The following is a 19,676-nucleotide window of genomic DNA, read 5'->3' as shown; positions in this document are numbered from 1 at the left end:
CTGCGTTAGATAGTGTGTCAGCAGAGTGAAGGGTGAAGAATCTCAGGGACTGGTGCTGGGGAGCCTGCCTAGGCCGGACACGGAGGCAGGGATCCTAGACAGCCAGACAGAAGAGGTCTGCAGACAGGGTTGGCTGGGACAGTGCCAACAGGCAAGACAAAAGCTGTGGACCAGCCTGGGTCACTCTAGCTTTGAAGGCCCCACTTGGTTCTGTGGGTTCTGTTCTGGTAGGAATGGCTGCCTTGCTGAAGCGGGCCTGATGCTGTGTGTGCTCCTCCCTTCCATGGAGGTGGCCAGGCTATGGCCAGAGAGCATCAGGAAATATTTAACAAGTCATTTCCAGAAGCGGTAACCGCCCACCCCCAGCCTGATGTATGTGGGAATGGAGGCCCGTGGCCTCCCACCAGGCTGGGCCTCTGGTTTATGTCTCTCTTGGGGAACAGATGAGATGCCATCCTACCGGTGAACTGAACGCCAAGTAACTGCTGTCTGCGACATTCTTTTCTGATGCTTTGATTTTCCTTTAGCATGGGGTCTGTGCCAGTCTGAACCACAGCCCTCCCACACACCTTCCAGAATAACTGGGATGCCAGCAGTGTGTGACCACGTCCAGCTATTGGTTGGAATGGGGTTTTGCATGGTTTTGTTTTGTTTCGTAGGAGCTGGCCTTGAACAGGGGCTCTCCCACCCTGCACACTGCTATAACAATCTCCCAAGCAGGCACGGGGGCAGGAGGGCCCAGAGCGAGGCAGACGGGGTTAAATCAACAGATGATAGATTTGAGAGGGTTTAGAAGGAGCTTCAACTGTGTCTGCAGGCCAGGGTGATGGACATGCACACCTGATCCCCAGAGTCTGCCTCAACCCTGGCCAGGGTGCAGCCAGGTGTGCCAGGCTCCGGGCTCCTGCTCCATGGTGTTTTGCAGAAGCTCTGCCCGCAAAGCCACTCTGCTTTAAACCCAAAGGAGGTGTTTTCACAAAATTCATCTTCAAGCCGGAAGAAGAGGACATCATGTCTGGAGCTACTTTGAACATCTGTTTATTTCCCCCTCGTGCTAGTACTGAGGCTTGAACTCAGGGCCTGGGTGATTGATTGTCCCTTAGCTTTTCCACTCAAGGCTAGTGTTCTACCACTTGAGGCACAGCTCCATGTCTGGCTTTTTGGGGGTTATTTGAAGAGACTCCTGGACTTCCTGCCCAGGCTGGCTTCAAATTGCGATCCTCAGATTTCCACCTGTCAATACTAATAGTTTCAGTAGGAAAGGGTGTTGAGAGTCTATTGTGTCAGGTTATTTCGATGGCTGGGTGCAGAGAACCAGGGTATTCAAAGGGGAGGGCCTGGCCCCAGCCTGGCAGACAGAGCTCTGTGCCAGTAGAGACCAGCTAAGACAGTGGAGGGGGGCCTTCTTCTCGCATCTCCATGTGGCTCCTCAAGCCACCTACAAGAGCTCAGAGCACCCGCGTGCATTGGCTTGAGGGACAAAGCAGTTCTCATCACCCTGTAGTCTGGGGCCCCTTGGGGTGGCCTGGCCAGGCCGGTGACCTTGCGGCCCTGGCTCCAGGCCTGGACCTCCTTCCCTGCCAGGCCCCTGTGATTGGCCGCCCCCCACACCCACGCCCCCCCCCATTGGCAGCCCCTCCGCCCAGCCTTGCAGCACATTCCAGCGTTTGTGAACGCTTCCTTACAAGTCTCTCTCCCACATTCTGATGTCTTTCAGAACTTCTTGTTTGTCTCTTCTGAAAAGCAACTCAATGCAGTGTTGTTGATTGCCTGGCCTGTTCAAGGTCTGCACACCAAGGCCCTCAGAATGAAACAAATGAGAGGAAAAGAGAGTGTTGGCTTCTTTGTGTAGCACCAGCCCAGGACACAGATGCCCCAATACTAAAAGAATCCATCAAGGGTGGTAAGGGTGTGTGAGTTCAGGAAGGTGACCACACTTGAAGGCTTCATGGAGAGAGCTGTTCCCCACGTGGGAATTGAACGGCAAGAAAATGTTCAGTCCACGTGCCATGGCTCATGCCTGTAATCCTAGCTACCTGGGAAGCTGAGCTATGAGAAGCCCAGTTTGAAGCTAGCCTGAGTAGACAAATCCAGGCAAAGCTATGAAAGTGGGGGTATGGCTCAAGTGGTAGAATGCCAACCTTGAGCAAAAAAAAAAAAAAAAAAAAGCCAAGTGAGAGTGTAAGGCTCAGTGTACAAACTAATGTGGGCACGTGTGCTTGCATACACACACACACACACACACACACACACACACACACACACACACACACACAGATTTTCCACAAGCAGGACAGGACTCTGGGGTGGGCTGAGTATCGGAGGGATGATGGAAGCAAAGGCACCAATGGAGAAAAACATGATTCAAACAAGCACAGCCATCTTGACCTTTGTCTTGGGAGAACAACAGGACACAAAAGAAGGCTGGCTGGGGCAGAACACAAGCAGCACACACCTGGCTTGGTGAGAACACTGTAGACAGGACTTTGGGAATGGGGGGTTCATGACTGAGTGCTCCCTCCTCCCTTCCAGAGCCTGGCGTCAGGACTGATGAGGAGGCTGCGGGTCCCAACATTGCTCTCAGCATAGGTAGGAAGTCCTCTTGTGGCCTGGGCCTGTGATCTGGGCAAGCTTTCTCCTCCAGACAGCCATCTTTCAACGTCAGCCAGTGAACTGGGAGCTGAAAGAACCAAAGAAGCTGTGGTTGAGAAGAAGGCCGGGTGCTTTGTCTTCTTGTTCTGCAGCACCTCACACAGCCCTGTGGTGGAGAGCATCTCACCCTTTGCTGGGAAGGTTCCTGGCTCATGGTCCACAGCTCAGTGTGGCCTGTGGTCTGCTGGCCTCACCCCTCCAGTCCTCCAGCTCCCTCCCCCATCCTGCTCCACACAGCCAGCCCAAGCAGTACTGTTGGCTTTCTGTTCTGTGCTGGCTATGTTGCTTAACCTCAGGGCCTCATACGCTTTCTTATTTATTTTCTCAAGGTTGGCACTCTACCATGGGAGACACACCTCTGCTCTGGGATTTTGTTGATTAATTGGTAATAAGAGTCCCGCAAATTTGTCTGCCCAAGTTGGCTTTGAACCAGGATCTTCAGATCTCAGCCTCCTGAGTAGCTTAAGCTATCCTTTCTCTCTCTCTCTCTCTCTCTCTCTCTCTCTCTCTCTCTCTCTCTCTCTCTCTCTCTCTCTCTCTCTCTCTCTCTCTCCTTCTCTCTCTCTTTGTATGTGCTGGTCCTGGGGCTTGAACTCAGGACTTAGACACTGTCCCTGAGCTTTTGTGCTTCGGGCTGGCACTCTACCACTTGAGCCACAGGTCCACTTTCAAGTTGTTGGTGGTTCAATGGAGTTAAGAGTATCATGGACTTTCCTGCCTGCCTGGCTTTGAACTGTGATCCTCAGATTTCAGCCTCCTGAGTGGATAGGGTTGTAGGTGTGAGCCAGTGATGCCCAGGTGCTCAGCCACCCTTTTAAAACACAAGTAAACAACCTGTCTCTGCCTGGCTTCAGCCCTCAAACAGGCCCTTTACAGATAGGCTGACATCAAAAGTCTTTAGCATGACCCCAAGGCGTTCTGTGATCTGGTCAGACCCTCCCTTCCCCCATCTCGGCTCCAACAGCTCTAGCCTTCTGTGTACCCTCTGACATGTGCCCTGCCGGGCCTTGCCCTGGCTGTCCCCTGAGCCTGGAATGCATCTCCCAGATAGCAGCCCGGCTCACTCCCTTGCTCACTTTAGGGCTTTTCAGATGCAGGGAGATTCTTTGAGGATTTGTTGTTGGAGGATTTAATGTTTTGAGTTCAAGGTATATTTTAGATATGAAACCCTTGTCCATTGTGTGGCTAGTAAAGGTCTTCTCCCAGTCCGTGGGCTTTCTATTGATCTTGCTAGCTATGTCCTTTGCCATGCAGAAGCTCTGCAGCTTCATGCAATCCCATTTGTCCAACCTTTCTTTGATTTCTTGTGTTTCTGGGTCTCTATTAAGAAAATCTTGGGCTGTCCCAAGGAGCCCTAGAGTTTCTCCTATACCTTCCAGTAATGTTTTCAGGGTGTCTGCTTTGACTTCGAGGTCTTTGATCCATTTAGAGTTGAATCTGGTGCAGGGTGATATATAAGGATCTAGCTTTAGTTTTCTAAGGGTGTTTAACCCGTTTTGCCAGCACCATTTACTGAAGAGGCTATCTGTCTTTCCATTCTATTTTTTTTAGCTCCCTTGTTGAAGATTAGGTGGCTATAGGTTTGTGGGTTCATTTCTGGGTCTTCAGTTCTATTCCACTGGTTCTCAGGTCTGTTCTTGTGCCAGTACCAAGCTGTTTTGATTACTATGGCTTTATAATAGAGTTTGAAATTTGGTATTGATATTCCTCTAGCACTGTTCTTTCTGCTAAGAATTGTTTTTGCTATTTGGGGTCTTTTATTGTCCTATATGAATTTTTGGATTGCTTCTTCTATTTCATTAAAGAATGAGGTTGGGATATTGATAAGTATCACATTGAATTTAAGATAGCCTTTGGCAGTATTGCATTGTTGGTGGAAGTATAAACTTGTTCAACCACTCTGGAAAGCAGTATGGAGGTTCCTCAAAAGACTACACATAGAACTCCCCTATGACCCAACAATCCCACTTTTGGGCATTTACCCAAAGGATCACAAACAAGGCCATACTAAAGCTACCAGCACAACTATGTTTATTGCAGCACTATTTACTATAGTTAAGATATGGAACTAAACCAGATGCCCCTCAGTAGATGAATGGATCAAGAAAATTCTATACCTCCATCAGAAAGAATGACACCAACCCATTTGTTACGAAATGGAAAAAATTATATTAAGTGAAGAAAGCCAGACCCAAAGAAATATAGGTCCCATGGCTTCCTTTATTTGCAATAACTAGTATATGTCTAGGAAAATCTTACCAGACAAGTAGAAAAGGTCAAAAGCCTTGCACATATGACCATATAAGATGGTGCTAAGCGAAATGAGCCCCAAAATAGGGACACAAGAGGTTTTTCTTTGTTGCTGTTGTTTTTAAAGTATTTATAATATACTATGTGATTTCTTTTTGTTTCTTTTGTATGTTCTTCCCCTATGGTATAACCCCTGTTGTCACTGTATTTGATTCCAGTACCCTGCATCTTGTATATACATTTTTTCATTTGGGGAGGGGAAGGGAAATAACAAAATGTTGAAATAAGAATACAGGTTGACCCATTGTAACAACGAGATGTACAAGACACTATGTTGAAAATGAACTCTACAACTCCAGGGATGGGGGAGGAGTTGGGCAGGTGGGAAGGGAAGGGATGGTATAGGGGAAAAACAAAGGAAGGGGTAACTATGCTGGAGAGGAAATGTACTCATTACCTTACTCATGTAACTAACCCCTCTGTACAGTATCTTTACAATAAAAATATCTTTTAAAAAATGCAGGGAGCTGGGTGCCAATGGCTCACGCCTGTAATCCTAGCTACTCAGGAGGCTTAAATCTCAGGATCTTGGTTCAAAGCCAGCCTGGGCAGGAAAGTCTGTGAGACTCTTATCTCCAATAAACTACCCAGAAAACCAGAAATGGCACTGTGGCTCAAGTGGTAGAGCACTAGCCTTGAACTGAAGACCTGAGGGACAGAGCCCAGGCCCAGAGTTCAAGCCCCACTACTGACAAAAAAAAAATGCAGGGAGAATTCTCTAGATGCATATATATACTCTCTTTCTCTCTCTCTTTCTCTTTCTCTCTCTTTCTCTCTCTGCCCAGTCACCCTGCTTATTCCCATAGCATCTATGTAGTGCTGTCTTTTGCAGTAGGATGTGACCTCTGTGAAGATAGGTTCTCCTTGGAGATCTCTCTAGAAAACATCTTGCTCTGCCTCCACCTTGAAGTCTCCACTTTGTTGCAGTGTGGTGATCTAACTGAACGTGTGGCCTCTGGACCAAGCAGGGAGTGAACATTCCTCAAGTGGAAGCACAGCTGAAGATCCTCTGTTCCTCTGGAGAGCCGCTTTAGGGGCTCCCTCCCACCCCATCTTCCTCTGCTGTCTTCGCAGGGAGGCTCACCAGCTTGGCCTTCTGCCTGTACTCTTTCTCCCTCCAGACCTCCTCATATCTCAGATGCTTAAACACTTCTTCCTTCGCTTGCCTTTGTTAAAGGTGCGGTCATTTTCTTGGCTCCCAAATCCAAATGCCCGTGGACTCCTGCATTCCTCCAAATCTTCCCTAATAGTCTGCATGCTCCTGGTGACTCTTCTTTCCCCATCCTTCTTTCCTCTCTCCCCGTTTCCGTTCCCACAGCCAGACCCTGACCCTTGCCAGCCAGCCCAGACCCAGAAACAGCCTGAACTCTGTAGTGGTTCCCTTCTTGCCTGTGAGCCCCTATTTGAGGCTCCTCCTCCTAAATCCCTACTTCTGGGACCTGGCTGGGCTCTAGGTCAGCGAACCTGCCTTCACAGCCCTCTGTTCCCCATTTACTCTGAATCCATCCCAACACCCACAGAGACACATGGGCTCAGGCTAGAGGCCCCAGCCCCATTTTCCTAGCTGCTACTACAGTCTGTCTGTGCCTCTGGAGCAAAACATACCCTAGACTCCATAATTTATACAGAACAGAAGTTTATTCCCCACCCTTTGGAAGGCTGGGCAGTCCAAAATCGAGCCACAGACAAATGGGGTGTCTGGTGAGGGCAGCCTGTTTGCTGTCCCAGGGGGCTGAGTTGTACCTTTGGCTGAAGGCATTGGTCATTAGGTGTTAGCCTAGCTCCGTTCAGCATCCCTGAGGGGCCCATCTTATGATCTAATTGCCTCTAAGGTCTAATCTCTTACTTCTGCCATCGTATATTAGAACTGCAGCTGGAACCCAAACCTTCAGCTTTCAGTTGGCTGTTTCACTCACTTCTAGCACTCTACCACTTGAGTCATACCTTCATTTCTAGCTTTTTGCTGGTTAATTGGAGCCAAATGTCTCTAGCCCTGCATGCCTGTAATCCTTAGCTATTCAAAAGGCTAAGATCTGAAGCTCAGAATTCAAAGCCAACCAGGCAGGAAGGTCTATGAGACTCTTATCTCAATTAGCCACCAAAAGCCAGGAGTGGAGCCGTGGCTCAACTGGTAAAGCAGTAGCCTTGAGCAAAAGTTTGTAACAGCACCCAGGCCCTGAGGTCAAGTTCCAGAACTAGCACAAAACTTAATCTATATCTATATCTATATCTATATATATTAATCTAAAGCAAAAATGTTTGGTGGCATAGCTTAAGTGATAGAGTACCTGCCTAGAAAATGCCCTACCATACCACTGGGGGGAGGGGAGGAAATGTAATTTTGACTATGATAAACATAATAAAATAGGACTAGACCTCAAATGTTTAAAAGAGCTAAGGCGGTAATAGAAGTGAGTGACATGGACCCTGCCTAAGAATGAAAAAGAGTGAGGACTTTGACAAACTAAAGAGCAGGTGGCTCTTTAGCATAGCTAGGTGTGGTGGCACACGCCTGTAATCTCAGCAGCTCAGCCCTCAAAGGGCCAATGCAGAAGGACCACGATTTCAAGCCACTTCAGGTGATAAAGAAAGATTCTATCATTCATAGATAGATAGATCTGGGTATTGCTATGAAGAAATATGAAAAGATTCAGAGCCAGGATTATCAGCTGTTCTGCTTATTCCACAGAAGCTAGAAATCTGGATTTTCAGGGAAATTTTCCTGAGATTCTAAAGGATTTTCTTCTGTCACTATCTGTCTCCCTTCTATATCCACAAAACCGGTCTACTTGTTTTCCAGCTAGCACTCCTTAGAAGTCTGTCTGTCTGTCTGTCTGTCTCTCCTTCCTCTCCTTTGTCCAATCTCCTTTGTCATCTCAGTTCCTTACTTGGAAACCCTGGGCTCTCCCAGTCCCCCCAGTCACTCTCTGCCCCGAGCCGTGTTTCCTGGATAGCGGAGGCCCTGGGCAGCCCGGAGCAGTAAAGGACTGGAAGTGAAGGTTGGAGAATGGGGTCACTCTGCTCTGATAAGCAGCCAGGTGACCTTGGCCAGTCACCGCATCTCTCCGAGCACAGATTTCCTCATCTGCACATTGGAGCCAATCATTCTTGAGTTGCCTTCTTTTCTGGTAAATTGCAGATGACATAGACTGTTAAAAAAAAAAAAAAAAAAAAGACTTCATCCTTCCCTTGTGCTCTCCTAGTGTTCACCCCTGGGGCAGGCTGAGAACCTTGTTTCTCATTTCAGGGAGAAAAGGGGACACCATCAGAAGAAAATTTCAACAAGCTGCAACAAACACATCTACCCCCACTTGCACAAGCCACGTGAGTCGGCCTACTTCTTACTCGGAATAAATGTAGCAAGCCTGCCCCCTGCAATGCCAGCCAGGTGCTGTTATTTCCCCACGATTCCAGGCCTCCAAACCAGACCCGCTCCATTGTTCCTGACATCCATCATCCTTCCTAGCAGATCACTTCCATCAGCCTCCACTGATCTCATCAAATTAGGAAGTATAGGAAACAACCACCCAAATCCCACTGGATTCTACTTTTCTGTCTCCTTAGCTTTACAGCCGAACCCTCCGGGTTTTCTGTATACGCCGCTTTCACTATCTGTCCTGCCTCCTTCCCTGTGTGGAGTCTGGGGCCACACTGTTCCTTACAAGGCTCTGGAGCAGCTTTGAGAGTACGTAATATCATGTCTCCGTTCCAGGATGGCACATTGTCTCCTACCTGGCTTGAACTTCCTTGCTTCTCTCTGTGTTCTGTAACCCCCGGATGCTGAACTGGCGCTCAGGCCTGGCCACCCTCATTTCTACTTGCATTCACTCTCTGGGGTCTCTCATCTAATCCTGTGGCTCTAAAGGCCATCGCAAAGCTGACTTCCTCTTCACTTCTAGCAAGGAATCAGCTGCTTAGTCAAGGATGGATTGCTGCAAACTTAACAGGCCTCACCTCCCTGTGTTGCTGGTGGGTTGCAGCTGGCGTGGTCTTAGGAATATAAAAAACAAACAAACAAACAAAAACCAACAACAACAAAAAGAAACAGAGAAGGCACCGCCCCTTTTCCAGATTCTTGTCGCCACCAAAGAATTCAAACAGGAGACAAGGTGAAGGAGTGGGAGGAAGTATTATTCCCAAGTGAAAGTACACACTCAAGGGCGTATGCAGGCTTCACCAGGAAGTCCTGCTCACGGGCTTCTCCTGGTGGGTTTTATACTAAGTCTGGAGGATTTGGTACAAATTTACCTAGGTTGTATTGTGACAAGGAATCATCTGATAAAGAGGTTGTCTTCATTGAAGCTGTTTCTCTTCCTTTCTCCCTCCTTTCCTTCCTTCCTTCCTTCCTTCCTTCCTTCCTTCCTTCCTTCTTTCCTTCCTTTTTTCTTCTTTCTCTTTCCTTCCTCCCTCCCTCATTTCCTCTCTTTTTTCCTTCCCTCTTTCCTTCCTTGTTTTTCTTCCTTCCTTTCTCCCCTCTCTCCTTCCCTCCCTCCCTCCCTCCCTCCCTCCCTTCCTTCCTTCCTTCCTTCAATCCATCCCTCTTTTCTTTTTTGGGGTCCTGGGGTTTGACCTCCAGGGCTCAGACTTGCTAGGCAGACACTCTATGTCTTGAGTCACATCCCCAGCCCTGAAAACATTTTTCTTTAACACACTGTTTGATAGTTTTCATTTCCATATCTAGATACTATGTCCACATCTCGGTGTTATGATGCTTTTTAGGCTGTAATTTCCTGCTTATGATATTCCTTCTTTTTCAGAAGCTCTTACCTTTTTCGCCTGCCTGCTCCCTGGTCAGTTTGTATTTCACCACCATGCACCAAGTTTCTCCTCCCCAAGTCTTTCCCCTTTTCCATGGAGTAGCCAGGACTCACTCCCTCACACAGGAAATATTGATCAAGCGCTGATGGGCTTCCTGCAGGCTGACAGCAGAAGCTCTGCATAAAATGGCTCCACCTTCAGACCGTCCCCAAGTCCAGGTGCTTGTCAACTTTTCTGTGTCTTACCACATCCAGCACTGGCTTCCATTGGTCTCTCTGGCTTTACTTTTGTTCCCCTAAAATCCAGAATCCAGACTAATTCTTAAAGCGTACATCAGAGTCCTCTCCCGGCAGCAGGCAGCCGCAATCACCACAGCAGCCCACTTTCCATGTCTCCTGACTTGGCTTGTCCTCTGACCTCTCTCTCGCCCACTGTGTCCCAGCCTGCGTCTGTTCCTGGAACCAGTGGTCATGCTGTTGCCTCGTGGCCACTGTATTTGTCTTTCCCTGTGTCCAGAATGTTCTCTCCCAGACATCATCACGTCCTCCTCCTTCAACTGTGTTTCCAACATCCGTGCCTGCCTCGTGTTCCCTTTTGTATTCGACCACAGGTAGCATTACACCGTCATCACACAAAAGAAAAACCAGTATCAGTGCCATGAGCAGAAGCCAATTAAAAAAGAAATGCATCAAGCAAACAAATTAAAGTCTAGCAGGGGAGACCTGTCCAAACACAAAAACAAAAAATCCTCTAAGCCTATAGCTCTTTTAAGAGTAATTTAACAATAATAATAACAGGCAAGAATGACAAAGGTTGTTAAAGTTTTATTAGCTGTAAATGGAGACCTAGCCCTTGGTGTCATCAGATGTAACTTACTAGCTCTGTGATTCAATGACACCTCCTCCCATATCCATAGGTGATGGAAAACCATCTCTTCATTCTGGCTGTGGTGACCTGGTTTAAGATGACACCCACAAAATGTTTCTGAGCCTGACAGGAGGCCCCAAAACATGCTTCTTGTAGTAAATAAGTGGTACCACCAGAGGCTCTGAGGAAGCAGTGTCAGGAGCCGACTTTGGATGTTTATGAGGGTTTTGTTTTTCCCAAAGTAGAGCACACTTTCTCCAGACATGGATATAAATAGAAGGAAGGCAACGGATTCCTGCACATTTGCAATGAAAAGGAGTAGCAAAACAGGTAGTTGCAAATGAACAGCCTGGTGTTTCTCCCCCTCGGGCATCCTCTGCACCCAAGGCTGAAGGAACCAGAGGGAGAGCAAAGTTCCCAGACAGGAAACACTCTGCTTGTGGCCATGCCTGGACTTCATTAGCAGCATGGAAGGAAAGGCCCTTTATTGGAGTTTGAAGTGAGGGCTGGGAGGGGTGGTTGATTTTGGCCACAAGAAAGGAAGGTGGGGGCAGGGTGTGGGGTACACCCCTCCGGCACTCCCAGACCTACACGGTCACAGGGCCACAGAAAGGTCCCAGTCACCTTCCTGACCGCAGCAGACTTCAAACTGGGAGACAGTACAGGCCCACGATCCCTCCCAGAAACCTCTCCCCTCCTCTGCCCCGGAGCTGGCTGGAGGCATTTCCTTCCCCTTGTATATTATTTCCCTTCTTCCAGAAGCTGCAAGTTGAGCTGACAGCACCCCAGGGGACTCCTGCCATTTATTTTGCCAGTCTCCAGGGACATGACTCCCAAATGAAAGGATCTAAAAAGGGAAACATACAACACACACACACACACACACACACACACACACACACACACACACACACACAGAGAGAGAGAGCTCCAGAATATTTTTCACACAAGGCTCCATACTCTGCATTATTCTTTCTGAATTTTTTTTCCTGCTATCACCCCTAATCTATGCACACACACATGCACATGTACTTACACACGATTAAGCTCTGAGATAGGGGAACACTAAAAAGAAAAGAACAACTCCACCTAAATCTACTTAGAACTTTGTCTCCACCTCATTTATGAAGGACAAAGTCCTGGGTGCTGACCGCATACACTGAAATCCTGGCTGCTCAGGAGAATAAGACCTGAAGATCACAGTTCAAAGCCAGCCCAGGCAGAAAAGTCCATGAGATTCTTGTCTCCAATTAACTACCAAAAAGCTGGAAATGGATGGAACTGTGGTTCAAATGGTAGAACATAAGCATTGAGTAAAAGAAAAAAAAAAAACTAGCAAGAATGCAGGGCTCTTGGGCTGGGAAGGTGGCTCAGTGGTAGAGTGCTTGCCTTGCATGCATGAGGCCCTGGGTTCGATTCCTCAGCACTACGTAAGCAAAAAAAGCTGGAAGTGGTGCTGTGGCTCAAGTGGTAGAGCACTAACCTTGAGCCTGAACTGCTTGAGGGACAGTGCCCAGGCCCAGAGTTCAGGCCCTACAACTGATCAAAAAAAAAAAAAAAAAAAAAGAATGCAGGGCTCTGAGTTCGAGTCCCAGTACTGTACTGGTGTGTGCATGCACACACACTCACACACAGAGGACAAAGTAAGAAAGTGGTTCCTACCAGAGGACACAGTATTCTTTTCCTGGCCTTTCATTACCCAAATCTCTCCACTCTTCATCTCAAGTGAGCCCCTAACTCCTTACAGGACTAATGTTGAAACCTGACTTTCCCCAGGAAGGCTGGAGTGGGTGAGTGGTCCAAGAGGTGAAGCTCCCCCCTCCCACCCTCACTTCCTGGCATGACTAGGAGACCAGGTGGCTTTCAGTTTTCTTTCCCTGTAGCTAACCTGCCTCCAGGTCCGCCAAAAACAGGGCTCCTCTTTCTCCTCCTCTTTGCTCCATGCTCCCATCTCCACTCCTACCCCCCAGGGCACCCCCAATTTGGGACACCATGTCCAGTTTGAGCAGTGATGTCCAGTTTGGGAGGCTATGTCCCACTTTCCTGCCATTGCTGTTCATGAGCTAGATATAAGCTGATAAGCTTATACTGGGACTTCAAAATGTGATCCTTTATTTGATACATTTGTTGCAAAGGGTGTTTCAGTTACATTTCTGAACAACATGTTGGGTGTTTTTCCTTCCACCCCAGGCCTTTTTTTTTCCCCCTAGGGAAACATCTCTAAATATGATCTTACAAGTCCAATTGCTACAAATCAGTAGAGAAGCAGCCAATCAGGAATGGAGGCCTATGCACCTTGCCATGTCAGGATGAGCTGACAATCCTGAACTGCCTGACCATGAAACCTATGAGAGGATTGCGAAAGAATGAGAAAGCAAAAGGACAAAGATGGGCCAATAAGGACGGGACAGTATCTTTGGTGTCACAATATAGGAAACAAAGGAGACACACTAATCAGAAGGCCTTCCAAATCTATGTGTGTGTGTGTGTGAGAGAGAGAGAGAGAGAGAGAAAGAGAAAGAGAGAGAGAGAGAGAGAGAGAGACAGAGACAGAGACAGAGAGACAGACAGACAGACAGACAGACAGACAGACAGAGACAGAGAGACAGGCAGAGAGAGACAGAGACAGAGACAGAGAGAGAGACAGAGAGAGACAGACAGAGACAGAGAGACAGGCAGAGAGAGAGAGACAGACAGAGACAGAGACAGAGAGAGACAGAGACAGAGACAGAGACAGAGAGAGAGAGAGACAGAGAGAGAGAGAGAGAGACAGACAGACAGACAGACAGACAGACAGACAGACAGAGACAGAGAGAGAGAGAGATGGTCCAGGGGCTTGAACTCAAGACCTGAACCTGGGCACTGTCCCTAAGATTGATTGATTGATTGATTGATTGATTTTGCTGGTCAGTTGGAAATAAGAGTCTCATGGCCTTTCCTGCCACGGCTGGCTTGAAACTGTGATTCTCAGAGGTCAGCCTCCTAAGATTACACATGTGAGCCACCTATGCCCAGCTCCACATCTCCTTGACCCAAGACCAAGACCAGGAAGATGACCAAGATGGCAGACGTGGGCTGAAGTGTTGTTATACCATATGCTCTTTTTCTCTGCCATTTTTCTCTTCTAAGTTATGTTTGCATTTTGCCTGAATTCTACTCTTATGAGATGCAAGGCCTAGGTTGTTTTTCTGCCCTAAACTTTCTGGTAATGTATTTGGGTGCTGGCTGGGATTAAGCATATCTTTTTCTGACTTGAACTCATGGAAGGGCTACACATTTTATTTTATTATTTTTTCCCCCAGTTGTAGGGCCTGAACTCTGGGCCTGGGCGCTGTCCCTCAGCTCTTAAGCTCAAGGATAACGCTCTACCACTTGAGCCACAGTGCCACTTCCCGCTTTTTCTGCCTATATGGTGCTAAGGAATCAAACTCAGGGCTTCATGCATGCAAGGCAAGCACTCTACCACTGAGCTACCTTCCCAGCCCCACATTTTATTTTTTTATGTATGTATGTATGTATGTATTTTTGCTGGTCCTTGGGCTTGAACTCTAGGCTTGGGCTCTGTCCATAAGCTTCTTTTTGCTCAAGGCTAGCACCACGTGAGCCACAGTGCCACTTCTGGCCTTTTCTGAGTAGTTTTTTAGAGATAAGAGTCGAATGGACTTTCCTGCCTTGGCTTGCTTTGAATTAAGATCCTCAGATCTCAGCTTCCTGAGTAGCTTGAATTATAGGAATGAGCCACTGGCACCTGCCTACATAATTATTAATCTGAAAAAAAAGTACAATAAAATGCAAGAGAAACCAAAAGCTAAGAAACACAAATCCAATCAGATTAACAACTCTATTTTACATGTATATATAACTTCCCTGAAATGTAGGTGAGAACAAAAATATATTGTTTTTTTAAACTATGAATAGATATATTTTATTTCAGGCAGTACTGGGGTTTATGCTTGCTAGGCAAGTACTATATCACTGGAGCCATACCTCTGTCCCATGAAAGCCATAATTCCATCATGTATTATTCTCCTATGCTTTCTAACTTTTCAATTACCTTTCATATGTTCTCTAATTTTAAAAATGTAATAAATGCACATTATAATTGGTGTGCATTTCTCAATACAAAATTCCAAGTTCGTTCAGTTAATGTAAGCCCCCTTTATTCCATATCAGCTACCCCAATAACTAAACTGAAGACAAATTCAAATTGGGGTAAGCTTTTAATCATATATTTATCAGAAAACTCCAAAAAATGAAGATGATTTAGGGCCTTTGCATTTTAATGAAATCCTGGAGCCTCCAAAAAGGGTCACCGTGTCCTATTTCTTCTTTACTCTAAAAGTAGAACTTTTATTACATAAATATTCCACCTCTATTACACAATAAATCTACATAAGAAAAAATGTCTTGTCACCTCGGCAGGCTAGACTTTCTGACTCTGCTGTTCTAGTGAGAGGATAACTGCAGTGAAAATATCACACCACATTCAAGTATCTCTAGCTCAGAAGCACCGTAATTTTTCTGTGTGGTCCTTATAATTCTTTTTATTTGCAGCTCTCAGAGCTTGAACTCCGAGCTTCACACTTATTCCAGTTGTTTGTTCATGCTTGCACTCTACCATTTGACCACACCTCCAGTCTAGCTTTTTGCTGGCTAATTAGAGAAAGTCTTGAAGAGGTTGTTTTTTGTTTGTTTGGTTGGTTGGTTGGTTTTTGTTTTTGTTTTTTGGGTTTTTTTTTTTTTTTTGCTGGGTTGGGTTTGAACCTAAATCAGCCTTCTGAGTAGCTAGGGTTCCAGGCATGAGCTACCAGTGCCCTGCCTACCTAGTTTCTTTTATTTTAAAATATAATTCTTACAGGCACCAGTGGCTCACTCGTATAATCCTAGCTGCTCAGGAGGCTGACCACTGAGGATCATGGTTCAAAACTAGCAGTGAGACTCTTATCTCCAATAAGCTACCAAAAAGCCAGTAGTGAAGCTGTGGCTCAAGTGGTAGAGCTCTAGCCGTGAGCAAAAATACTCAGGGACAACACCTAGACCCTAAGCTCAAGCCCGAGAACCAGCACAAAAATATGTACATACATAGGTACATACATACATACATACACACATAAATTCTAAGATCACATAAATGACCACCTCTGGTTCTCATATAATTACTCCAGAAAGGTTTAGATAGTGGTTTTGCTTTGAGGGGCAGACACAAATCATTGATATACTATTTGCCAGAGCAAACAATAGAAAATGGCCCTGTTGGGATGCCTATAATATGCCACACCTAAACAATGAAAATACCTTTGTCAATGCTGAATACATATAAGTGACTCCGTTTGCTGCCCGTATAAACAGGGCAATGAATCAGAAGAGCCTGGAACTTCTAAAACTTGAGACAGGCCATGGAGTTGGGACCTTGGGACTGTAAGAAGGGGTGGCATGAAGTCAGAGTGCCTGGCACGGAAAGAACAGATGTGGGTGGCCTTGGAAGAACTGACTGGGAAACTCCCCCTTCTCCATTCACTTCTCCTCACTCCTTTCTGCTCATCTGATTTCCACAGGAAGCGGCGCATCATTATGTTCATTGCCTTGCTATTCCTTCTGCGACAATCATTTCCACACTCCTACCCACCTGTTCTCCTACACTTTCTTTTTTGGTCCTGGCAGAACAGCGCAACTATAATGGGATGGCATAACCCCACAGTGTGGCATGACGGGAAGCTGGGGCCTGGCCATCTGATACTGTTCTGCCTTTCCCCAGGTTACTCTCCAGAGCTTCATTTCTTTCATCTGTAGCACAGAACAGTCACTGTACTATTTCCAGAAGGCTGCTATGAAGAATTTGAGGAGACAATACTTGAATGCTTCACATGATATGGTAAACTATTGTATTGTTCACAAATACTGAATTGCTCATTGGCTAGCGCTCTACCAACTGAGCTATACCTCCAGCCCCTGAATTGTATACTTAAGATGTCATTTTATGTCTTATGTATTGTATTTTACCACAATAAAAATAAAAGCTTGTATTTATGATTGGTAAAAAAACAATCCTAAACCTTTCTATTCCAACTTTGCAAAGAATATATAACCTTGCTAGATGCTGGTGGTTTACACTTGTAATCCTAGCTACTCAGGAGGCTGAGATCTGGGGATCACAATTCAAAGCCAGACCAGAAAGGAAAGTCCTTAAGATTCTTATCTCCAGATAAGCACCAAAAAGCAGGAAGTGGAGCTATGGTTCAAGTAGTATAGCACCAGCCTTGAGCAAAAGAAACTCAGGAACAGTGCCCAGGCTTTGAGTTTAAACTCCAGGAATAGCACACAAACACATACAAAAGGAAGAAAGAAAGAAAAAAAGAAAAGAAAAGAAAGGAATATATACCTCATAGTTGTTTCATTTTGTTTGTAGCTAAAACATGGAGAAAAGTAATATCCACTTGTAAAGCATTTTAAGGTCTTTAAGATGAGGATGTTTGTGAACATCTTGGCAGGAGAAAGAAAGTGAAATTTAAATTCATGTTGGCATGCTTTACGTACAAAAATGTCTCATCTATCAAACATTTGTCTAGTAAGATAAAACTGCCACCAACTCCACTATGGCTTGCTTCCTACACAGGAGCTATAAAAATATAAGAGCTTCTGCACCTGTTAGCAGAATTATGAATTGAACTATCTTGACTTCCGGTGTTATATTGAATGACTGTGTGATTAATGTTACGGAGCTTTAGAACTTATGTAACATTCCCTGTTGGCATGTCTTGGACGCCTTCATAGAAACTGAATGGTCAGTTTTTAGGACATATTCTCAAAATGGCAGCTTGAAAATATCATTAGTTTGATTATGTCAGACACTTTTAAAGCATACAGATGAGTGCTCATTCATGTATATAAAATATTTACATATTCCTCTTCGCTTGACAGAAATTATTTCTTGAGAACGTATGGTGTCTCAAATGATTAAAATTATATAACAGGTTCAGAGAAAGAACAGAGAGTTTTGTGGTTAAATTAGTTTTGACTGGCATATAGTGCTACTTCCTACCGTAAAAGTAAAATGAAAGGTACCCTGTGGTTGTGTTTAAAATTTCTCAATCTCTCCCTCCCTCCCTCTCTCTCTCTCTCCCTCCCTCCCCCCCCCCCTCTGGGGAGAGATTTTTTTTTTTATCATAGTGGCATATTTTTTCTTTTGTGCCAGTGATGGAGCTTGAATTTGGGTCTTCTAGCTCTCACTTGGCTTTTTTCCTCAGGCTGGCATTCTACCACTTGGTCATACCTCCACTTCTGGAGATAAAAGTCTCATAGACTTTTCTGCCTGGGCTGGCTTCAAACCAAGGACCTCAGATCTCAGCCTCTTAAATAGCTAGGATTATAGGTGTGAGCCATCAGTACCTGGCAAGTAAGAAGTACCCCCTTCCTACCCCCCCCCCAGTTCTGGGGCTTGAACTCTCAGGGCCTGGGCACTGTCCCTGAGCATCTTTTGTTCAAGTCTAGCACTCTGCCACTTGAGCCACAGCACCACTTCTGGCCTTTTCTGCTTATGTGGTACTGAGGAATCAAACCCAGGCCTCATTCATGCAAGGCAAGCACTCTACCACTAAGCCACAACCCCAGCTCCAAGGTGCTCTTGGTAAAGTTGGTGAAATTGATTAACTTTTCTCCATTTGGATAAGATTGGCAAGAAGTACATCAGAGAAATCCACTTGGCAGCTGTTGCCAGAATCTAAGCATTGGCTTAAGTGAAATTGGTGGAAGGGAAATAAAGACAACAGATTTGAGACTTACTGCTAAGTCATAGGACTTGCTGGGCACTGGTGGTTCACACCTGTAATTCTAGCTACTCAGGAGGAAGTGGCACTGTGGCTGAAAAGCTAAAGGACAGCGCCCAGGCCCAGAGTTCAAGCCCCATGACTGACCAAAAAAAAAAAGTTACTTAACCTAGCTACTCAGGAGGCTGAGATCTGAGGATCAAGGTTCAAAGCCAGCCCCAGGCAGGAAAGTCCATGAGACTCTTATCTCCAATGAACCACCAGAAAATTGGAAGTGGCGCTGTGGCTCAAGTGGTAGAGTGCTCACTTTGAGCTGAAGAGCTGAGGGACAGGGTCCAGGACCAGAGTTCAAGCCCTACAACTGACAAACAAACAAACAAAAAATCATAGGACTTAGAGGTACACTTGGGACAAGGACAGGTCTCTGGCTTAAATAAGTCTTTTACTGAGCTGGAAATGTGTGGGAACATTAGGTTAGGCTGAAAAGCTCTGAAAGAATGAGGAGTTTGCCTGAACCAGTCAAATGTGCTAGACTCAGCTAGCGACTCAGGACACTGAGGTGAGAGGACTGTGAGTTCAAGGCCAGCCTGGGCAATATAGTGAGACCCTCTCTCAAAATAAAAGTTAAAAAAATGAAAGCAAATTACCTTTGATTGAAGGTATTTTACGTTTGAGGTGCTAGAGTGCAGTATGGGGTGGGGAGGGGGGTGTCAGTTCCATGGAGTCAGCCTGTTAGCAGGCATTAATAGTATTTAAAGAGATGTCAAAGGAACTGCTTAGCTCTCAGGCTGAAGAGAAGGCCGTAAGGAAATAGAGAAGGTGGCACCAAAGAAGCAGAAAGGAAACCACAATGACTGTACCAGAGAACCAGTCACTGGTGAGTAGGCAGCTTGAACACTGATGAGAAATGAGCCTGAGGACAGAGTGAGTTTAGATTGGAAACTAGCAGGATCATTGGAGATTTTAACTAGACAGTTTTAGCAATGCAAAGCATACAGGAGATGAACCAGAGAACACGAGAGAGGTGGGCATTTTGAGGCCACACTAGCAGACAACTCTCTGTGGGAGCCTAGATCACAAACTGCATGGGGTAGTACATGCCTGTAATCCCAGCCACTCAGGAAGTGGAGACAAGAGAGTCTCAAGTTTGATGCCAGCCTGGGCAATTAGTAAAACCCTGTATCAGTAAAAGAATAAAGGCAGGGCACTGTGCTTTGTGCCTATAATCCTAGTTGTTTGGAAGGCAGAGAAAGGAGGATAGCCCACCTAGGCAAAAGAGTTAGTGAAACCCCATATTGAAGAACAAGCAGGGTGTGATGCTGTGTG

General features: G+C 46.0%; 1 long non-coding RNA gene across 1 annotated transcript; it reads right to left on the bottom strand.

The window, feature by feature from the left end:
* Positions 1-1,639: 1,639 nt before the first annotated feature.
* LOC138827329 (uncharacterized) lies at positions 1,640-10,152 on the bottom strand. Its single transcript, XR_011372039.1, has 3 exons — positions 9,730-10,152; positions 2,456-2,680; positions 1,640-1,801 (listed from the first exon to the last, which is right to left on the bottom strand). It is a non-coding gene; the product is annotated as an uncharacterized lncRNA (long non-coding RNA).
* Positions 10,153-19,676: the final 9,524 nt, after the last annotated feature.

Source organism: Dipodomys merriami, unplaced genomic scaffold, assembly GCF_024711535.1.
Source record: "Dipodomys merriami isolate MVZ:Mamm:240054 unplaced genomic scaffold, mDipMer1.0.p SCAF_154, whole genome shotgun sequence".
NCBI lineage: Eukaryota > Metazoa > Chordata > Mammalia > Rodentia > Heteromyidae > Dipodomys > Dipodomys merriami.
The sequence above is the reverse complement of the archived record's forward strand: the minus strand, read 5'-3'. Positions and strand labels throughout refer to the sequence as shown.